At 39.6% G+C, this 16,223-nt stretch overlaps 1 long non-coding RNA gene across 1 annotated transcript in view; it reads right to left on the bottom strand.

Annotated features, from left to right (window-relative positions):
- The window catches only part of LOC108583521, a 492,012-nt gene that overhangs the window by 26,142 nt on the left and 449,647 nt on the right, over nucleotides 1-16,223 (bottom strand). Inside the window, exon 4 of the long non-coding RNA XR_004180355.1 lies at nucleotides 1,560-1,713. This is a non-coding gene — a long non-coding RNA (uncharacterized LOC108583521). The remainder of the gene's footprint in view (nucleotides 1-1,559; nucleotides 1,714-16,223) is intronic.

Here is a 16,223-nt window from a genome sequence, read left to right as displayed (position 1 = left end):
CTTCGTAATCACATGAGACAATTTCTTATAATAAATAGATATTGAAATAGAGAGACAGATGATTCATAGGTAGATAGATAATCTCTCATTGGTTCCATTTCTCCTAGATTGCTGACTAATACAGTCTTTAAAGTCAGCTGTGTGAAAACTCAACCTAAGACAGAAAGCAGCCATTTCCCTGCTGTTCCCTGTGGTAGAGAGGTGGAGGTGTAAATCTAATTCACTTCTACTCTGAGAGGGGTGCCTTTGGGATCTCAGACTAATGCAGAGCATTCCCCATTGACTCCTCTCCTTGAGCATCTGTGGGCCCCGCATCACTGAGCTCCACAAATACCCTCCGGGCTAAAGTGGCTCTAGCCAGCTGGTGCCCTGGTGCACTCTCTCTCTCTCATTTCCTCTTAGATGCTGGCCAGGGAGCTCCTTCCTTTCTTGTCAGCTCTTTACTATGTCTAAGGAGTTTCAGGCATTTTCACTGAAGGTTTGATCTGCATATCCAAACTTGACATTACTAGAAATAAGAATCTCTGATAAAAATCTTAAGTAGGCCATTTGGCATTGAAAAATGCTGCATACCATTCAGTTCTTTTCAAAGTAGATCTCTACAGGCTTAAAGAAATAAGCCTGCCTCTCTTGACCTGGTGTCAAGAAAAGGAGTGATTTCTACCCTTATCACTTGATACACCAGGAAAAAATGATTAGTCATTTGAACAAAGGGCCTGCGGGCCCGTGTAAGTTCCAGCTGTATGTAACTGATCGGATACATCTTTGTGGGGATTATTGCAAAGGTTTAGAATATATGTCCTATGTATTTTTCCATGGCAGATGCCTCAGAAACAACAATGCCCTGAGCTTGAATCTGAACAAGTATAACTCAGAATAGAAAATGATACTACTGTATCTTATTTTTAAGAATTAAAGGAGATTTAAAAGAAAATACAAGTCAAATTATCAATTTTATTATCAGTCGACTACAAATTTAATTAAAAGTGCTACCCATTGTGTTGTGGAGTTCTGCATTTTTTCAAGTTATCCCTGGCTACGTTTTTGAATTGCTGTCTTGCTCTCTCTCCATGCTCTTTCGGTGTAGCATAAACACAGGTTACAACACAGGTGGAAAAATCTGTCAGTATTTGAATAAATGAACATGACATCATGAAAATATAATTTTAAAATACTGGAAAAGGGGGTGTGAAAAACAAACAAGAATAATTCGGAAGATATCGCGGCAGATAAGTGATTTTTCTGTTCAATATTTTCTAGCCCATATTTTTCCTTTAAATTTTAGTGCCAATGAACCAGAACTGAAAATGAACTGAAATGATTTAAAATAATAAACATTTATACCTTGTTTATCTCTATTTTTGTTTCTACGATCTTAATCATTTATTAAATTAAATTACTTATTTGCTTTAATAATACTTTGGGAAAATGTTTTCAGGGCAATAGAATTTTAGTTTGATCATGTAAGTCAGGAGCAAGGTGTGCCCTCTATTAAAACAAACACTACTTGACGGATTTTTTCAGAAATATTTCTATCAGAGTAACATGGAAATACTTACAATCACTTTCTATGTGTAACACGATCTTCCTTCACAGAGTCCTTGTGATCATGCTCTTAAGAGCTTTCCTTTCTGAGCTTTTCATTATGCACTGGTGTGTTTTACATTCAGTCTTGATGCTCATGGCCTCTGACCAGTGCGGGTGGGGCTGCACCTGGGGAGGGGCGCATGTGTGGCAAATTAGAAGAAAATCGTGACACTCATGGCCTCGAAGTACTGACCAGTGCGGGTGGGGCTGCACTTGAGTAGGGGCAAACGTGTTGCCAATTAGAAGAAAATCACAAAAACTTTTGGACACTGACATATTCACTTATCAATACTCATGAATGAAAGGCTGCTTGTCAGGGGGTGGTGGGGGTGGTTCTTCAGGAGGCACTCGCAAACACACACACACACACACACACACACACACACACACACACACACACAGTCTTTTATATTGCAGTTTCCCAAAAGAGTCCCCAAAGGGTCACTGCCTGGCCTCTGTAGGCTTCCCTGACACCAACTCTACTTATTGCCAAAATCTCCCGCTTCAGGACTGACTGAATTTAACAGCATCCTTCTGGCTCACAGGAAATGTACGTATTCTTGCCAATGGAGAGAAGGGCAGGCCCCACCCTGATCCTTTTCTCCTCTCACTCCAGCACTCTCCCAGCAAAGAGTCTCTGCATCCTCTATGGGCCTCACTTCTCAGGGAACAACTCAAGGCCTTCCCAGAAGCCTCTCACTTCCACCTCACCATGCTTTTGCACAACTTCTCCGGCCAGGACATCTCTGTGAACATCCTCTTAAAGTCCCTCCAACTGATTGACCTGGGGATCATGCTCTCCACTCCCTGGCAGAGGGAGGAGAGAAAATGGCCCAGAACTTCTACTGGGTTGACATTCTAGGAATGTTTCCCAAATTCCCTAGTCTTCTCTCTTGTTCTATTGAGATGGGATGAAGGGGTGGCCTGCCCCTCCACACCTGTGGGCGTTTCTCGTTAGGTGGAACGAGAGACTTGAGAAAAGAAATGAGACACAGAGACAAAGTATAGAGAAAGAAAAAGTGGGCCCAGGGGACTCACGCTCAGCATACAGAGGACCCATCCCGGCACAGGTCTCTGAGTTCCCTCAGTATTTATTGATCATTATCTTTACCATCTTAGAAAAAAGGAAGTGGCAGGATAATAGGATCATCGTAGGTAGGTGTGCAGTAAGACATATGAATAAAGATCTCTGTGACTTAAGTTTAAGGAAAAGTGCTGTGCCTTGATATGCATATGCAAACATCTCCATAAACGTTTTTAGTGCATAAAGAGCAGCATTGCGCTAGCAAGTCCCACCTTTCACCCTAAGGCAGTTTTCCCCTTTCTCAGTAAACAGAACATACAATCAGGTTTTACACGGAGATGTTCCATTGCCCAGGGATGAGCAGGAGACAGATGCTTTTCTCTATCTCAACTGCCAAGAGGCCTTCTTTCTTCTTATACTAGTCCTCCTCAGCACAGACCCTTCACGGGTGTCAGGCTGGGGGACGATCAGGTCTTTCCCTTCCCACGAGGCCATATTTCAGACTATCACATGGGGAGAAACCTTGGACAATACCTAGCTTTCCTAGGCAGAGGTCCCTGCGACCTTGGGCAGTGTATGTGTCCCTGGGTACTTGAGATTAAGAGAATGGTGATGACTTTTCACAAGCATACTGCCTTCAGGCACTTGTTTAACAAAGCACACCCTGCACAGCCCAAAATCCTTTAAACCTTGAGTCACCACAGCACATGTCTCTTGCAAGGACAAGGTTGGGGGAAGGGTCACAGATTAACAGCATCTCAAATACAGAACAAAATGGAGTCTCTTATATCTACTTCTTTCTAGATAGACACAGTAACAGTCTGATCTTTCTTTTCCCCACAATGGGAGGTTGAGGGTCACAGTAAACACTGGAGAGGCTCCTAGACTCCTGTTCAGCTTAATCTTTAGAACAAGGAAGGATTCAACTATCATCTATTGTCTCCAGCTTTGCAACTTTTGCAGAAACTCCAAGACAATGGAGAAAGTCTCATTTAACAACGGAAGTAAGAATGATTGTCTCATTTTATCCCTACAAAAACTGACCTTCAAGAGGCGAGATAGTATTTCAGGGATTCTTGGCTGTCAGTAATCTAACTTGCCTCCATTTCACATCACATTTCATTAAGAACAGATTGGATACAGCAAGTATTCATGAATAAAAATTTGTTGAAAGTTGGCATTGCCATTGTTCTAAGTAGGCACTATACAAAATGTTGATGTAGTGACTACAGTGACTACTCATAATTTGCTTCTCTGCAAGTATTTTTCCAAAATATGACCCTTTGATGGATTTTTAAAAGAGGAAGATCTTTATATGGCATAAGAACTGAACATTTTCTTTAATCAATAGGCTCCCATTAGAATTCTTCCCCAAGAGCCTGCCGTCATCTTCTTAGACTTACACTGCTGGTATGGAATATCACAGCAAATCCTTTTTCTCACAACCTTAGAACTAACTCAAATTCAGCAAAACTCCCTAAATTGAAATCCTGAGCTTGCCTGACCCATTTAATGATTGTTCTTTCCAACAGAACGTGAGCTCTGAAAATGCAGTGTCAAAGCCAGAGTCAGGCCAACTTTCCCCTGCTTTTCTACCAGTTCCATTTAACAGAAAGTGGCAGGACAACGCCCTCAGTAAATGAGGTTCTGAATTGCCATCGGTTTCTAGGAATGAAGGACGTGTTTATTGGTCTCTGGCTACACTAGACTAAACATGGAAAAAATAAGATAAATATACAGGAGCAGCCACCTTGGTGAATTGAATGAAGGTAATTGGACAAAAGCCAGGAAAAAGAAGTGTGTAAGGAACACATCATAGCAGCATAATTCTGCCAAGGTCACCAGCATATTCATAATGAAGAAATCACAGGGCAACTCTACCCCATTCACAGAGCGTTCAGAACATTGGCTCTTTCCTCTGTGGCAAAGAGTCCTGTTCCCTGTGAGTTTCAGATGCAGCAGACTGCTGGACAGCAGGTCTGGAAGTAGCTGCTGGAACAATAAGCTGTCAAAAGTACAATATGGAACTGTCATAGTGCTGGGACAATGAGAAGCTGTCAAAAGTACAATGTGGAATTGTCATAGTCAGATACACAATAGTCAAATGACTATTCTAAGGCAAATTTAGTCTTTGGATGTTTTATTTCAACAATTATAAAATTAGTTATAAAATTATTGTAGCCTATTATGTACAGGGTTACGAGCTCATACTTTGAGAGAAGCAAAGAAAATTAAGATATGTTTCTTTCTCTCTTACAATAGAGATGAGATAATGACAATACCATGATGCACGCAACCTGTTGTGATGCTCCCAGGTAGCTACTTTGTTGATGTATTTTATTTGAGAAGACAATTCCCTTTCTCAGCAGTCCTGGAAATATCTCAAACCCAAGACTGTATACAGACGTTGAGACCTTCTACATGCTTCATTGTAAATTCTTTCGCCTCTGCTGCTACCAGTGATATTTTCCCACCTTTCTAGGCTGTGAAATCTTGAAGCATCTAGAGTTCCACTCACCTGGCATAGTTCATAAAATGTGTATTTTATGTGAATTTTACATAAAATGTGAATTTTATGTGAATTCATATAAAATGTGAATTTGACAAGTGTGGGAAGGAAAAAATCCAGAATTTCCACAGACTTGAGGTTGATATCATGTTCTTAGTCGCATCATGGGTGATCACTTTACCTTTTCTCAAAACTACTCCAATGCTTGTATCTATTTCCTAATCATACTCACTTTTTCCTCCAGAAGGGAATTTTCTGGAGTAGAGAGAGATACGGAGAACCTAATCCTTTCCTTCATTTGGCCAGAGAACTTCCTATTTTCCCTGCTTTCATCCAGAAGATTCTCAGCTCACTAAGTTACCCAATACTAATGCATTACCATATTAGGGTCTGTAATGGGTAGAAGGGCATTTTAAATGTTGCGTATATTATGTCATGTCGTTTTTATAACTCTCTTGGGGAGGTATTTCTGCCCTGTTTTACAAATGAGAAAACAGAAACTCAGAGGTAAGAAACTGTGTAGGCTCATGGAAGTGAATAATTAGTAAAGTTAAGAATATGACCATGCTTTCTGACATATAGCTCATGCTACAATATAGAGGAAGTTAGGAAGTGACCCATTGCCTTTGTCAAAGCATTTGATGATGGCACCCTAGGGGATGGCAAGCTAAACCTAAAGAAGGAAGTGAGACTCACATGGAAGGGGCTCGACCATTGGACGGCATGAAAGCAGAGAATGCAGCCCAGGTCAGTCTCAGAAATCAGTCATCTCCTTATGCCAACCTCCAGGCTGCTTTCTAAACCCTAGTGAGGAAAGGGGCTAAAAATCCAAATAAAGAGGCATGTTCCACTTATGAGACTTCAGGGTATAGGTCTATGTATAAAAGTGTCAAACAAATCAGTAATGAAGGCAGCCTTCTCATCTCAGAGTTCAGCTCCATCTTCACAAGGTGGGTATGGAGACCAAGAATGTGCTGCTTTGACACTCTCCAAAATTTGATGTGTCTTTAGTGGTGGTGTTAGTGGTGTCAAAAAAAAGCAGCACTAGGGCCATGATGGGAGAATTAATTCGTGATAGCACTGGGAACTTGATCAGGTCTCTTCATGAGTATCCTTAAAGCTTGCCCGGGGGAATCACAGATAAATGCAGATATTGCACAAAGCTTGCAGACTCAGCAAGGGCTAGTGAAAATAAGTGTCGAAATAGTAAGAGCTATCACTAATTTGGCGTAATTTAACCACTATGTGGTCTGAAGCATGAAGTATGAAAAGGTTCAAAGAATTATAGGGATGAGTCGTGTTTAGGGAAAATACAATCATCATTGTCATCAGCACCATCAACAGCAGCAAGACTTGCAAATGAAAGGATTATAAATAGTTGTATAATTTAATACTTTGATGTATACATTGAAGGAAAAAAGTAAAGTATGCATTTAGGGCAGTAACGTTTATCATGCCCTCGATTCTCCTCTTTTTTAAAAATACCCTTTCCCCTCTACCCTAGATCGTCTCAGCGTATAGTGTCTCTACATGGCAAAGGTCTTCGATGCTGGCTGAATGCAATTCTTTGTAGTTTTGCTCAGGATATGACCTCCACAAATTGATAAACTCAAAGCACAGTCCAGGAGAATAATTTCTATGTTGTCGGAAAGCACAACCTTTCCCTTGAACAGACTTCAAAGGAAAACCTTGGCGCACCAGGAGGATGCTAAGTGATCTTGCTTCATGTCGGCTGGTACCAAAATCCATTTCCACACAATGTCTGACTTTTAGCAATTTAGTCAGAAATAAGAGAATCAAAGGCACACTCCTCAAAGTTCAAGTGTGCCTGACCACATCCCACAGCGGTGGGAGAAAATGCTCACTTAAATAACTCTCCGGGAAGAAAATCATGCTCATATAATTAATAAGAGTTACTCTGCAGAGAATGGATGAATTTGCTTTCATCTTGACAGCCATAGTTTATTATAGAAGAATCCCTGGTTGCTCTGGGATCTCTTTTCAGCTATTTTCATATCAAGAATGGCTATCAGAAACTAAGGTATATAGTCATACCCTTGCATCCTTGTATTGCTTGTTTTTAATAAACCCATTGCACTGGGGGTAAAGTCTTGTTAATGGTTGTAATAGTTTTTGTTATTTACCTAAACTTCCCCAGTTAGAAGTTTTATAGCTTCCATTGCAATGGGACCAAAATATGGAACAACTGCCAAAATATGGCAAAACTGCCTGTATATGGCTCACCGCCCAAATGTATCAGTAGTAAAAGCATTTGCTTTTTTTTTTTTTTTGAGACAAAGTCTTGCTCTTGTCCCCAGGCTGAAGTCCAATAGCATGACCTTGGCTCACTGCAACCTCCACCTCTCAGGTTCAAGTGATTCTCCTGCCTCAGCCTCCCAAGTAGCTGGAATTACAGGTGCCTGCCACCACGCCCAGCTAATTTTTGTATTTTTAGTAGAGACGGGGTTTCACTATGTTGGCCAGGCTGGTCTCGAACTCCTGACCTCAGGTGATCCGTCTGCTTCAGCCTCCCAAAGTGCTGGGATTACAGGCATGAGCCACTGCACCTGGCCCCATTTGCATTTAAAAAAAAATAAGGAATGTTTAACCATTAACAGTGTAGTGAAATTTATTATGGAAAATGTGATAATATATAAAAGGAGAATGAAGTTGAGAATCATCTATTGTCTCGGCATCTAGAAAAGTGACAACCATTCTGGTGTATTTCATACAAGAATCTGCTGTATGTATCTTTTTTACATAGTTGCAATCATGTCAACAATAACAATTGTTAGGTGTCTACCTGGAGGAACTGATGTAGTTAATACAAGGTAAAAGGAACTCAAAACTGGGACACACAGAACTTGGATTAACATAGCTAACATATTTTAGTCAATCAGTAATACGTTTTAAAATAAATAAAACATTCCAAATATCATTAATTATTTCAATAAATATTTATTAAGTATCTACTACATCACCAGGCATTGTACGGGGTTCATTTATTAACTAATGGAATGTTTTGTGATTCATAATGGAATGTGTTTGTTATTCTGAGCTTTGAGATCAGTACCTGGAACTGATTGTGTTAACCTTTGTTGTCTAATCGTAATATACGTATTGATTGTGTTCATCTTCTAGTTTGGGAATGGTTACAAATGGAGGATTTGACTTGTTCAACGCTCACTGTATCTCCTTTTGAGCCACAGGATGTCGGTTTAAAAACCCAAAGAAGTAAATATATAAGTATATATACATATCTATGTGATTACATAGATATGTATACACACCTGAATTTCTAAGCATTTCCTATAGTCTATTAATATAATGCTATATAATATGTAAGTTAAACATATACATTATATATAAGCTGCATATAATATATTCATATATATCACATAATATATTGTATGATATATATTTATAAAATATATAATATATAATAAACACATATTTAAAATAATATATTATTTTTTAAATGCTTTAAATACATGTATTTAAATATATGTATTTAAATACAAATAAATGTATTTAAAATATATATCAATTATACATAGTATGTGTGTATATATATGTAATATATACATTTTAAACTTCTAGAAATAGAAGAGCACCCCAACGGGAAAAACTAAACAAAGGACATAAAAAGACAAATCACACAAAAAACAAATTACAAATAGCATTTAAGCATCTGTGAAGATGCGCAACCTCACTCATAATAAAATGAATAAAAATTAACTATGGTAATAATCATTTCCTAGCTATCAAATTGGGGAAAATACAGAAGTTTGAAAATAATGCTGTTGAAGAGACACTTGTAATCTCTGGAAGAAGCGCAAAATGGTTCAATACTTATGGAGGAAAATCTGACAGTATCTAGTAACATTGCAAATTCTTTAATTTTTAAACCTGACAATCAAACTTCTAGCAATGCACACTACAGTTATTCCTGAATAAGTAAGAAATTTCATATGTACCAGGCTACTCACTGTGGTATTATCTGTTAGCTTAATGTTCTGCAAAAGAAAACTGAGTAAACTATGGTACATCCTTGTGGTGGAATACAATCTAATATAGTTTTTAAAAAGAATAAGGATGTTCTCCATGTATTATGATAAAGAGAGAATATATTGTTATTCTAAAATATACTGGAGAAATGAGCAACATGCATCATAGAATATATTGTATGTCGATTTCTTTAGTAAGATAAGGCAATTATTTGTTCATATAAACAAACTCTGGAAGGGTAAGCATGACATAAGAAAACATTTACCTATAAGGGGTTGAGAAGGAAAATGAAGAGGCACTAAAGGAAGCAAGATTTTCTAGGCATCTCTTCATATTATTGCTAACTTTTGAATCATGTAAATACATTACCTATTAAGAAAACACAACTCAGTTTAGTAAGAAATCCCTGATATTGAAAACAAATGACAGTAAATGAGCAAATAACTCTAACTGAATATTGCATTAATAATATAAGCCCACAGTACGTTTTTTTAAGTGACTTTAAAATATATACTTTTTGACTATATAGGCTTAGTGAGGTGTATTCTAAAGACAAAAAGAACTACACAGATACTTTAAATTGTATTTAATAGTTTAATCTTTTCAAACTTATTATTTTGTGATAATTGTAGCTTTACCTGCAGGTTGTAAGAAATAATACAGAAAGATGCATCCTTTACTCAGCTTTCCCCAGTGGTAATATTTTGCACAAGTAGAGTGTAATGTCACAAGCAGGAAACTGACATTGACACAAACTATTGACTGTGCTCAGATCTCATCAGTTTTACATGCACTTGTGTGTGTGTGTGTGTGTGTGTGTATGATTCATTCGATGTGATTTTATCAGATGGGGTTTACAGCCAAGAAGCAGAAGAGTTTCACCACAAGGATCACAGCTATTTTCCTTCCTTGCCTGGCATCTACTAAAAACACAAATAAAAATAAACAACAACTCTAAGAAGTTTTCTTTTCGTCTCCAACAAAGTAAAAATATTAGAACCCTAAGTTCTTAGACAACAGACCTGTTTTAAGCACGATTTGATCGCCTAGTTCATAGGGACCAATACCAAAAGCGTGGGAGACAATTCAAAGGAGGCCAACATCTACGACTTATGCCAGAATCCCAAACACTTCTGAAAAGGGGCTGGGGAATAACTTTGCAGTGGGGAAACCTCACAAACACTCCTGTGGCCAGGTGACCAGGATTCACATCAACAGTGAAAAGCCATGTTGATGTTATGTACCCTTGACATGATGTAAAGAAAACAGAACTTACGTCTGTGAGCTTTCTCAAAACTCAGAATCTCAGTCTCATCATGAGAAACACATGAAGAAAATCTCAATTAGGAGACACTCCAAAATACTTGATCAAGACTGCCCAAAACTGGCAAAGTCATTAGGATGATTGAATGAAATATGGTATCCAGGATCAAATCCTTGCACAGAAAAATAACACTAGGTTGAAAAACTAAGGAAACCTGAATAACTAAGGAAACCTATGAATTTAAGCTTAATAAAAGTCTAGAACATGGGTGCTCAATCTTTTGACTTCTTTGGGCTATATCTGGAAGAAAAAGAATTGTCTTGGACTACACATAAACTTAATACTAATGACAGCTGATGAGCTAAAAAAAAAATTCACACACAAAAAATATTATAATGTTTTAAGAAAATTTAGGAATTTGTATTGGGCTGCATTCAGAGCTGTCCTGGGCCACATGCGGCCTGCATGCCATGGGTTGGACAAGCTTGTTCTAGAAGGCTTTTCTCTGAAAGCAATTTTCAAAAAACACGTGCCTCTTTGGTAAGTTCTAAACAGGAAATGGGGCAGTACCCCTCAAATTAGCCCATTCATATTGCCACTTTCCAATAACCAGATGTCACTTTGACAAGTGAGGGCACCAGAAAAGAAGAAATTGGGACCTAAGAAGTGACTTTTTTTTTTTCTTGGTTCAAAGGGAAGAGAAGAAAAACTCTTAAGATTACAAGAAAAACTTCTGTGAGATGAATGGCAAACTCAGGGGAAACACTGGCCGGGTAAAGGGAAGCCAGGAACTCCAGCTGTGTTACACATGGTGACATCAAAAGCAAGCACAAACTGAAGGGCAAGGGGAAAGTGTGACCTAGGAGAGGAGCTGTCATCAATGCCAGAGAATCAGCATCTTGTGTGCAGGACACAAAAGAGACAGGAGGTCGAAGAGGGCAACTAGAGCAGGTAAAGAGAGAGTACGGAACTTGGGAAGGGGATGGTTGGGATGTGAGCCACAGAAAAAGCAGGACTCTTGAGATGTCATTGCTGTTGGGATTCTGGCAGCTAGGTGGTCCGGATTGGTCCTGGCTGACTTAAGGCTCAGGGTGGGAATGGAGAGGGCAGGAAACATTATGACATTATGATGCCAGAACGCGAAATATTAATATCACATACCTTTTCACCACTTAGCCCCCTGCATGCTAGTGGCATAGATGAGACGTTAGGGGAAAAAGTCAGAAACATTGTTTAGTTCTAATTTAGTGAATATTACTCAATTGCTGCAGGCCTGAGTGTATGCAGACTGCACCACTGTAATCTTTAGCACACGTGTACACACCCCCCACCTTCCCTCAAAGTCTGATGTGTGGGATTTGGAGACAAAAAGATTTAGAAGCTAAGATTTTCTTCAAGAAATGAGGCTTTGGCTGCGTGTGGTGACTCACGCCTGTAATCCCAGTACTTTGGGAGGCTGAACTGGGTGGATCACTTGAGGTCAGGAGTTTGAGACCAGCCTGGCCAACATGGTGAAACTCCATCTCTATTAAAATTAGAAAAATTAACACCTGCAATCCCAGCACTTTGGGAGGCTGATGTGGGCGGATCACGAGGTCAAGAGATTGAGACCATCCTGGCCAACATGGAAAACCCTGTCTCTACTAAAAATACAAAAATTAGCTGGGCATGGTGGTGCACACCTGTAGTCCCAGCTACTCGGGAGGCTGAGGCTGGAGAATCGTTTGAACCCAGGAGGTGGAGGTTGCAATGAGTCAAGATCACGCCACTGCACTCCAGCCTGGTGACAGAGTAAGACTCCACCTCAAAAAAAAAAAAAAAAATATCGGCCACAGGTGTGGTAGTGCACGCCTGTAGTCCCAGCTACTCAGGAGGCTGAGGCAAGAGAATCGCTTGAACCCAGGAGGCGGAGGCTGCAGTGAGCCAAAATTGTGCCACTGTGCTCCAGCCTGGGTGACAGTGACTCCGTCTCAAAAAAAGAGGCTTGGAGTGACATTAGGTCTTTGCAGTTTGTCTTCTCCCGTCCTATTACAATCAGAAACTCTGTATGGTCATTGTCACCTATTTATGACTTCTAGAGTTACTCAGTCACCATCTTCAACACCTAGTGTATTGATGAAGACAAGAAATGCTAGAAAATACACAAGCAGAGGACTTGAGTGATTTTTGATAGGTTGGTCTAATGTAATATAACATGGATAGTAAATTCACAATCAAAGTAGGTTGTGTCCGCCCGGTGGGTAATGGCTCCCTGGAAATCTGTGTGTAGAAGATTTGTAAAATGATATTAATCTCTGGTGGAAAACATTGCTGCTGCCAAGCGGCCGTGCCTGTTGTGTGTGTGAGAGGGATAGACAGAAGTTTTAGTCACAATTTGCCATCGTTGTGTTTACACTTGGTGAAATAAGAGCAACTTTTGAGATTCGTGCTGTGCATATCTGTCTACTTAAAACTAAATTACCATTTTTCTCCAGTTTAGATCACCATTTATATAAGGATTCACCAAATTTAGAGACCAGAATATTCCTAATAAACCACGTTGTTGTTGTTGTAGGACAATTTGCATGTCATGGAACAACATGTAGGAGCCACATATGATAACATGTCAGACCATGCCTTGGTAGAACAAATAACCTGTTCTTTCCCTCCCAATTAACGTCACATCCTGAAGATGTTGCTCAACTGTATAGCACAGCATGAAACAGTCATGACTAATCCGAAGGTTCATTTGTACACACTGAATTTTTTTTTTTCACTTTGCATTACAGCTGCAGGGGGGAAAAAGGCAAAACACATCCCTGGATCTGTTAGGTTTTAATCCAATTTGTCGTATCAGGTTGGCTTAATTGGTGCATTACTAATTATGGCACATTGACATCGGTCATCCTCTCCCCTCCCTCGATTTCCCTCAACTGTTAAAAATATTGTATAAGTATTAATTAGATAACTGATTAATTTAATTTGGATGAAGTAAATTTGCTACCTAATGATACAGAGGAAGTAATGAGGCTTCAAATCAGAACACCCAACACCGAGAAATTCTGTGCAGCTCATTGAGTGTTCCCTGTTGTGGAACACCCACTGTACTTTCAATTCATTCTCCGACCAAAGTTTTGTGGATCTCTTTTCATCTACCTAAAATAGTTCTCTGTAGATCTATCTGTTTTACTAATTTAACAACCATCTCCACTAGAAGACCATTGACTGCTTAAGGTCATCTATAAATTATTTAAACAGGTGCCTGCATTTATAAAATAAAAGACACAGCATTGACAAAGCACGGTTTCAAACCACAATTAATGTACATTCCTCAAGACAATTCAGCCTGGCTTTATGTCCAGTTGGTAACTCCTTGAAGCAAGAATGTTTGTTACTTCAAAACCATCTATGTCCTTTTGGTTCCTTCTTTTCCTGCATATTGTTGGTGATTTTCTATGATCCAGGATGATACATGCTTTTCAGCTTGGACTGAGAATATTCTTGTGCCATTACAAATACAACAAATTTCAGACAAATATCTGTCACCTAAATTACTGAAAGTTCAGAAATTACAGTCTTTCGAGTCAAATTATTTCAAAGCACATTCTGTTAAACTGCACGTTTAACATGCCTGCTTAGAATAAACTTTATTTTCCTAGTAAGGCTACAAATGATGAGCGCAGTTGAGTTTTTTCAGGAATGTATCTTCTCAATTGAATAAAATTGCATTAAAATACCCTGTTATTACCCCCAAATTATTGCTCTGTAACAATATCAAACAACCTGTGTTCCCTCAAACTGCTGTAGTCCAAGAATTTAACATTTGATGGTTGATTTCTGGTCTAAAAGGAGCACTGCCATGTTCTGTGGAGATTCAAGGGAAATAATACATGGCCTTCAAGTGTATTATGCCTGTAATGCAGGTGACTCATGCCTGTAATTTCAATACTTTGGGAAGCTGAGGCAGGTGGATCACTTGTTACCAGGAGTTTGAGGCTGCAGTGAGCTATGATCACACCACTGTACTCCAGCCTAGGTGACAAAGCAAAACCCTGTCTCTAAAGAAAATAAATAAATAAATAAAAATAATAAGTAATGCAGGGCCTTTTGTTGTACTGATAATCCACTAGAAAAAATAATTACCCAGGTATAAAGTTTTACCAACTACAAAAAAACATTATGAAAGATACTGGATTATTTCTCACAAGGACTCTTTAAAATTTAGTCTAAAGGGTAATCTTGGCTGGGTGCGGTGGGTCACACCTGTAATCCCAACACTTTGGGAGGCCGAGGTGGGCGGATCATGAGGTCAGATGGAGACCATCCTGGCTAACATGGTGAAAACTCGTCTCTGCCAAAAAAATACAAAAAATTAGTCAGGTGTGGTGGCGGGCACCTGTAGTCCCAGCTACTCGGGAGGCTGAGGCAGGAGAATTGCTTGAACCCAGAAGGCAGAGGTTGCAGTGAGCCGAGATCACACCACTGCCCTCCAGCCTAGGTGACAGAGTGAGACTCAGTCTCACAAAAAAAAAAAAAAAGAATAATCCCTTTGGGTGCTTCTTACAAATGCAGCATCTAGACACACCCAAAAGTCTGTACTATAGATTTGGATGCTGCAATCAATCTTCTTAAAGACTACCAAATCCAAATGAAAATCATCATAATGTGTGATCTAGGTCACTGGTTGCTGTCCTCTTCTATGATGTCTGAATAAAACGTCATTTAGAGAGTCTGCTATTTTTATTAATCTGTGTCATCCAATCCAAGTAAAACCAATTTTCATCATATACTGACATCACTTGAAGACAGGTTCTTTAGGCATTTCCACTCACAAAAGTTTTCCCCCCAAATACTGCTTCCCTTAAGCACACTTTTTGTAGAAGTAATGAGCTGCCTCCAGACCAAGAAATCTGTATATTTAATAAACTCTTTCTCCCCAGCCCCTTCAGGTGAGTCTAGAAAACTCTAAGATAAAGAGATCAGCAAAACCATCATAGACATGTAGAAAATTTCAAGTCAAGAAACTTACGGACGTGGGACCATGCAAGGCATATTCTGAAATTGCTGGAGTATGACTCAAAGACTGTATAGCCAACTAGAAATGGAAAGACAAGTTGTGGACTTAGGACAGATCATCTTGGACGCACGCCTACTGGTTGGGCCTTTAGAAACTGCGACATTTTGAGCAGATGAATGACAAGATCAAAAGCATGCCTTAGGAAGCGTCAGTCTTCGGATTGGTGGGGCAAGAAGGGAAAGGGAAAGACTAATTTACAGAACAATTGTAACTGCCTTTTGGGAGAGAGCACTTACCTAGAGTCAGGGAGGAGGGAAAGAACAAGGCAGTTATAATAATAATTATTATTATTTTGAGGCTCTGTCACCCAGGCTGGAGTGCAGTGGTGCGATCTCAGCTCACTGCAACCTCTGCCTCCCAGATGCAGGACATTCTCCTGCCTCAGTCTCCTGAGCAGCTGGGACTACAGGCACGTGCCACCACACCCGGCTAAGTTTCTTTTTTTTTTTTTTTTTAGTGAGACGGGGTTTCACTGTGTTAGCCAGGATGGTCTCAATCTCCTGACCTCGTGATCCCCTGGCCTTGGCCTCCCAAAGTGCGGGGATTACAGGCATGAGCCAGCCACCGTGCACAGCCGGCAGGAGGCAGTTCTAAGAGACAAAGGTCCTGGTGACATTTCCCTAGTCTTCGAGAATAACCTTCACATTCCCTGCAGCTATTGGCCTTGGCAGAAAGGTACCACTTCAAAAGTATGCCATCAACTCTCGGGGCCATTTTTACCACTTGTACCATTGAGATTTGCTGTTTCTCTTTGTCTTAAGGTCGGATCTTTGCT

Source organism: Papio anubis, chromosome 1, assembly GCF_008728515.1.
Source record: "Papio anubis isolate 15944 chromosome 1, Panubis1.0, whole genome shotgun sequence".
Lineage (NCBI taxonomy): Eukaryota > Metazoa > Chordata > Mammalia > Primates > Cercopithecidae > Papio > Papio anubis.
This window is presented reverse-complemented; position numbering and strand designations above follow the sequence as displayed.